General features: G+C 52.1%; 3 non-coding genes across 3 annotated transcripts in view; all 3 read right to left on the reverse strand.

Moving 5' to 3' along the window:
- Nucleotides 1-653, reverse strand: part of LOC137931418 (large subunit ribosomal RNA) — a 4,033-nt gene extending 3,380 nt beyond the window's left edge. Inside the window, exon 1 of the ribosomal RNA XR_011109031.1 lies at nt 1-653. This exon is cut by the window's left edge and continues 3,380 nt beyond it. This is a non-coding gene — a ribosomal RNA (large subunit ribosomal RNA).
- Nucleotides 654-1,826: 1,173 nt separating this feature from the next.
- On the reverse strand, nt 1,827-1,983 carry LOC137931419 (5.8S ribosomal RNA). The gene has a single exon (XR_011109032.1). It is a non-coding gene; the product is annotated as a 5.8S ribosomal RNA (ribosomal RNA).
- Nucleotides 1,984-2,799: 816 nt separating this feature from the next.
- On the reverse strand, nt 2,800-4,703 carry LOC137931421 (small subunit ribosomal RNA). The gene has a single exon (XR_011109034.1). It is a non-coding gene; the product is annotated as a small subunit ribosomal RNA (ribosomal RNA).
- Between the last annotated feature and the right edge of the window lie 1,770 nt (nt 4,704-6,473).

A 6,473-nucleotide genomic window follows, 5' to 3' on the forward strand; every position in this document is an offset into this window, starting at 1 on the left:
GGGCTGCCCGTCGGCGGCGCTTAGATCGACACCCGAACGGGTCGCGATGCATTACTGAGAGAGAAGTGCACGCCCTCCGCGGACGTCGACGCGCACCGGCCCGTGCGACGCGATACAGCGCCCGATTAAAGGCGGACCGGACGTCGCATCAGAGCGCGGGCGCGTACGCCGCGGAATGACGATGAATCTCTCCGTTCGTTCATTCGAGTTTCGCAGGTTTACCCCTGAACGGTTTCACGTACTCTTGAACTCTCTCTTCAAAGTTCTTTTCAACTTTCCCTCACGGTACTTGTTCGCTATCGGTCTCGCGGTTATATTTAGCCTTAGATGGAGTTTACCACCCACTTAGGGCTGCACTCTCAAGCAACCCGACTCTTAGGAGAGTCCCTCTCGCCGCCGCCCTCCGTCGCTACGGGCCTGGCACCCTCTGCGGGAAAACGGCCCCGTTCAAGACGAACTTGGACAGGAGTATCGACGACGAGAAAGCGGAACCTCCCGAACACCACATCTCCCGCGCTCGAGACGATCGCGGGATTCAGTGCTGGGCTCTTTCCTGTTCGCTCGCCGCTACTAGGGAAATCCTTGTTAGTTTCTTTTCCTCCGCTTACTAATATGCTTAAATTCGGCGGGTGATCCTCCCTGATCTGAGGCCAACGATAAAAATTCGAGGCAGACGCGATATCCGTACGCGACGTCCCTTATTATATTTTTGACGACGACGAACCGACGGACCGCGCGCGCAAGCAAGCAAGCGCGCACGGCGGCCGGTCGTCGTCGCGGGACGCCCTTCGGACGTCGAGTCCGCCTACCGTACACCACCCCCACCGTCGCGATCATCGCGCGTCGCAGAGCGAGTGCGCGTGCGCGAGGCGCGCGCGTCGCGAGTCCTTAGAGGTCTCTAGACGCGCGCACGCACAACGCAACGCTGCACACACAACACGCGTTGCGCGATGAACGACGACGATGACGATGATGATTATGATGATACGAGCGTAAACGAAAATCTCGACACGCATACGCGAGCGCGAGTACTTTTCGTTAGCGATCGATCGTCCGGCCCTTTCGGTATCGGTCCGTATCGATACGATAATATAACGTTCGCACTGGAACGACGACGCGTATCACCGACATAATACGGATGCGTAGCGACGACGAGCGGTGAACTCTCTCGCATCGGGCTAGGCGCGCGCGCACATGAACATCACGTAATGTTTACTTACATATGTTTGTGTGTGCGTTACGCTTGCCGCGCAAGAAAACATTCACCGCCTGCCGGTCGCATCCGTCGGAGACGCGTCGTCTGTGCTTCCGATATATTTTATTATATCGTATACACGAACCGATGAGCTCGGACGAAGACCGCACTACGAAGACTCGCGTCTTAGCGATGCGTGTAATCTTTTCACACTCGTTTCATATTCAATACAATTCGATATATTTAAACGGACCGTAAACGCGCTCCGCGCGTACGCGGACGTGAGGGGTGCAGCACCCCGCCGTCCGTCGTCCGTCGCGAAGAACGTTCAACGGAAACCGTCAATTGTTCGAAAGAGCGCGCGCCCGCTCGCCCGCGCGCGGTAGTGCGGCAGCGGCAGCGCGACGACAGCGACGGCGGATAGTGAGAGAGAGAGAGAGTGAGAGCCGCGGCGGCGCGGACGAGAGACTCTTATTAGAGATCGTCCCATCGCACCGTCCGCGAGCTCGTTCATCACCCCCCACCAACCCGCCGCCGCCGCGTCGCGCGTCACCGCCGCGCGCATCGACCGGCGCGAGCGCACGTAGCGCGCGTTCTACACCGAACAGTGTGGTTTTTATATTTTAACAGCCGGCCCTCAGACAGGAGTGGTCCTGGATATTTCTCCACGGACCGCAATGTGCGTTCGAAATGTCGATGTTCAAATGTGTCCTGCAGTTCACACTATGACGCGCAGTTAACTGCGTTCTTCATCGACCCGCGAGCCAAGTGATCCACCGTCCAGGGTAATGGTTTTTTCTTAATGTTGTTATTACTTACGGTAGCGGCCTACGGCTCTCGCCGTCGGCCACTTGATTGTCCGTTTTTATGTATTAACGTCGAAAGTTGGTCGAATTCATGTGCGCCGAGGCGTTCATAAAGAAACGGCACCGAAAAAGCTTAACGCCCCGACGCGAATCCTTTAGAATGATGAACGACGACGACCCGCGCACCCCCCAACGAGCTGGCGTGACGCACGACATTGTCATCTTTCTAACCGCTTAAATTTCGTTTTGTATAGCGCCAACCGACAATAAAGGGCCTGAGCTAGGCAGTGGGGATTTTCACCGCTTCGAACGCTCCGTTTGGTATGCCCCGGTCGGCGCTCGTCTCTCGGCGTTTTTCCGCCACCCGGCCGCTTCGACGGCGGCGGAGGCAGCGGCGGCGGTAGCACTTTCGACGAATGCCACCACCGCCACCGGCCACCGCCACGGCGCCGTCGCCGCTGCGCCGTTAGGCGTAATAGACGCTAGAGACAATTATTTCACATTTTATTTTTTATACATATATACAAACACGCACACACACACGCACGCACACGCGCGCGCGCTCGTCCGCATTAGATACGAACAGCAGCGCGCGCGCGTACGTACATATATATGTATATATGTCGTATATATATATCATTATGGATGTATTACATATATATATGTGTAAACACGGTATGTACGAAGTCGTCGTCGTCGTCGTCGTCGTCGTCGTCGCAACAGCAACAACAGCAACAGCAACAGCGGCGCAACAACGTTCGTGAACATATCACGCGTCTCGCACACATACACACACGTTAATGATCCTTCCGCAGGTTCCCCTACGGAAACCTTGTTACGACTTTTACTTCCTCTAAATGATCAAGTTTGGTCAACTTCCCAGCAACGCCGACGGCCGTGAAGCCACCGCGTGTCGGTCCGAAGACCTCACTAAATCATTCAATCGGTAGTAGCGACGGGCGGTGTGTACAAAGGGCAGGGACGTAATCAACGCGAGCTTATGACTCGCGCTTACTAGGAATTCCTCGTTTATGGGGGATAATTGCAAACCCCAATCCCCAGCACGAAGGAGTTTCAACGGGTTGCCCGGGCCTCTAGGCCAGGGAGAACATGCTGATTCCTTCAGTGTAGCGCGCGTGCGGCCCAGGACATCTAAGGGCATCACAGACCTGTTATTGCTCAATCTCGTGCGGCTCGAAGCCGCCGGTCCCTCTAAGAAGAATTTTAATACGTCGCCAGTGAGTTGCGCCACCGGAGCGGCGCACACCTAAATGACGACGCCTATTTAGCAGGCTAGAGTCTCGTTCGTTACCGGAATTAACCAGACAAATCGCTCCACCAACTAAGAACGGCCATGCACCACCACCCACCGAATCAAGAAAGAGCTGTTAATCTGTCAATCCTTCCGGTGTCCGGGCCTGGTGAGATTTCCCGTGTTGAGTCAAATTAAGCCGCAGGCTCCACTCCTGGTGGTGCCCTTCCGTCAATTCCTTTAAGTTTCAGCTTTGCAACCATACTCCCCCCGGAGTCCAAAATCTTTGGTTTCCCGGAAGCTGCCCGCCGAGCCATCGTAGTAACGTCGGCGGATCGCTAGATGACATATTTACGGTTAGAACTAGGGCGGTATCTAATCGCCTTCGAACCTCTAACTTTCGTTCTTGATTGATGAAAACACCTTTGGCAAATGCTTTCGCTGATGTTCGTCTTGCGACGATCCAAGAATTTCACCTCTAACGTCGCAATACGAATGCCCCCAGTTATCCCTATTAATCATTACCTCGGAGTTCTGAAAACCAACAAAATAGAACCGAGATCATATTCTATTATTCCATGCACGAAATATTCAAGCAGCATTTTGAGCCCGCTTTGAGCACTCTAATTTGTTCAAAGTAAAATTGTCGGCCCATCTCGACACTCACCGAAGAGCACCGCGATAGGATTTTGATATTGAACCGCCGTTTTACCGACGGCTCACCGACGATATGCTCCGCAGACGTGTCAGTATCACCGCGGATGCGGTGCACCGACAGCGCGGCGCACAAATGCAACTACGAGCTTTTTAACCGCAACAATTTTAGTATACGCTATTGGAGCTGGAGTTACCGCGGCTGCTGGCACCAGACTTGCCCTCCAATTGTTCCTCGTTAAAATATTTAAAGTGTACTCATTCCGATTACGAGGCCTCGTAAGAGTCCCGTATCGTTATTTTTCGTCACTACCTCCCCGTGCCGGGAGTGGGTAATTTGCGCGCCTGCTGCCTTCCTTGGATGTGGTAGCCGTTTCTCAGGCTCCCTCTCCGGAATCGAACCCTGATTCCCCGTTACCCGTGACAACCATGGTAGTCGCAGAAACTACCATCGAAAGTTGATAAGGCAGACATTTGAAAGATGCGTCGCCGGTGCTGGACCATGCGATCGGCAAAAGTTATCCAGATTCATCAAAATTAACGACTTCGGACGCGAGGCCCTCCGTCGATTGGTTTTGATCTAATAAAAGCACTCATCCCATCACTGGTCAGAGTTCTGATTGCATGTATTAGCTCTAGAATTACCACAGTTATCCAAGTAACCGAGGTAAGATCTAAGGAACCAAAACTGATATATTGAGCCATTCGCGGTATCGCCTTAATACGGCTTGCACTGAGACATGCATGGCTTAATCTTTGAGACAAGCATATAACTACTGGCAGGATCAACCAGGGAGCTAGCTAGTAGAGCTAACACACACCAACACCGCACATACGAGAGATATGAGGGTGATGATGATATGATAGACGTGTGACAAGCGACGCGTCGGACGTTCGAAACGCCGTGACGCGCCGGTGCCTAGGTAGCTTTTTGCGTGCGTGCGTGCGTGCGTATTTATTACAATACACACACAACACCACACCGCAACAACAAAATGAATTCGTTTTTCTATCTGTTCACGGAGGAAAATGTATATCTCAACACTCGCCTCGCGTTCGTCCAGATTTACTTTGGACGCGGCATCGCGTCCGATTCATCGGAACGTTCTTTGACGAGACACATACAAATCTTCACTTTTATAAAATATCGTTTCGCAAAACGAACAATGACCGATTTCCAGCCCGGTTTTAGAGAGATCCGAAATCCTTGATTTATATATCATGATCGACCGTCGCGCGACTAGCGCGCGACGAGCTCGTTGATGCGATGCGTTAAGGGCCGCCCCGAAGTCGACTCGGGAGCCCAACGCCGTTCGCGTTAATTAAACGAGACGTTCTCTTACGCCTTCCGCTCTTACATAACGGAGACGTCGTCCGACACAGTTTACGGTGTGTTGTTGTGGGGAGATGATCCCCTTTTTCTTCCCTCCTCCGCCGCCGCTGTGTCGTTCGTGCGTTTGTCGGTTATAGAAGTTTCAGTTTCGGGCGTTCTCGTTGGTGGCGCGCGTTGTTTGTGTATCGGTGTTATTAGTTTTGTTCGATTCGCGCGCGTTTTCTAAGAATAATTTTTAAATTTTTTTTTTTTTTTATAAAAAAAAAAAAAAAAACTAAATCTAAAAAAAACGCAATCTCCGCAAACAAACTAACACCACCACCACACACACACACACCCCACCAACCAAAAAAACACACTCCACACTCCACAACCACCAACAAACAAAACAAAACAGAAGAGCATCGGAGAGAACTCGATTCGGCCGACCGGCGCGTCTCGCGCCAGTCCCATGTATATGCGGGAACGACTGTATGCGTCTCCGCGTAGCGCTATAGAGCGTTCGCGTATCGATTGCATACCACCGATCTACATATCTATATCTGACCCTGATCTCGATGTCATCGTCGTCGTCATCATCATCATCATCATCATCATCATCATCATCATCATCATCATCATCATCGTTCGACCCGATCGCGGATTGCGCGTAGCCAGCCGCCGATGCGTTCGCGTATCGATTTCTGAAAACGACAGAGTCCGGTCCCGTTCGCGTATCGATGCATAAATTTCGTGCTGATGACGATCGCACTCTTTCATACGCGATGTCGACTGAGACAAAGAAAGGTGTCGTCGTCGTCGTCGTCGTCGTCGTCGTCGTCGTCGTCGTCGTCGTCGAGACGGTAGCGGTCCGTAATAAAGATCGTGCGGCCCGGCCTCGGGGTGCGGATAGTCACTCGGGCGTTCGCGTATCGATTTCGGAAAACGACAGAGTCCGGTCCCGTTCGTGTATCGATTTTCTAACGTGATATCGTCCTGATTCCGTGTGTTAAAATTACGATTAATGTCGATGCTAAAACTTTACTATCTTCAATATCGTCATCGTCATCATCGTCATCATCGTCATCATCGTCATCATCGTCATCATCATCATCACGTTGGGCACAAGCAGTGGAACGTTTAAACGCATCGTCGTCGGTCCATTCGCGGTCAAATTATTTATATCCAGTATTAAAATTATTGTATTGATTGATTGTGTGTTTCGTTACGGACGTGCCGCGCCTCGCGACTATT

Source organism: Battus philenor, unplaced genomic scaffold (assembly GCF_028537555.1).
Source record: "Battus philenor isolate CCGP_79_NKW_IND1 unplaced genomic scaffold, ilBatPhil1.0.hap1 SCAF_72, whole genome shotgun sequence".
Taxonomy (NCBI): Eukaryota; Metazoa; Arthropoda; class Insecta; order Lepidoptera; family Papilionidae; genus Battus; species Battus philenor.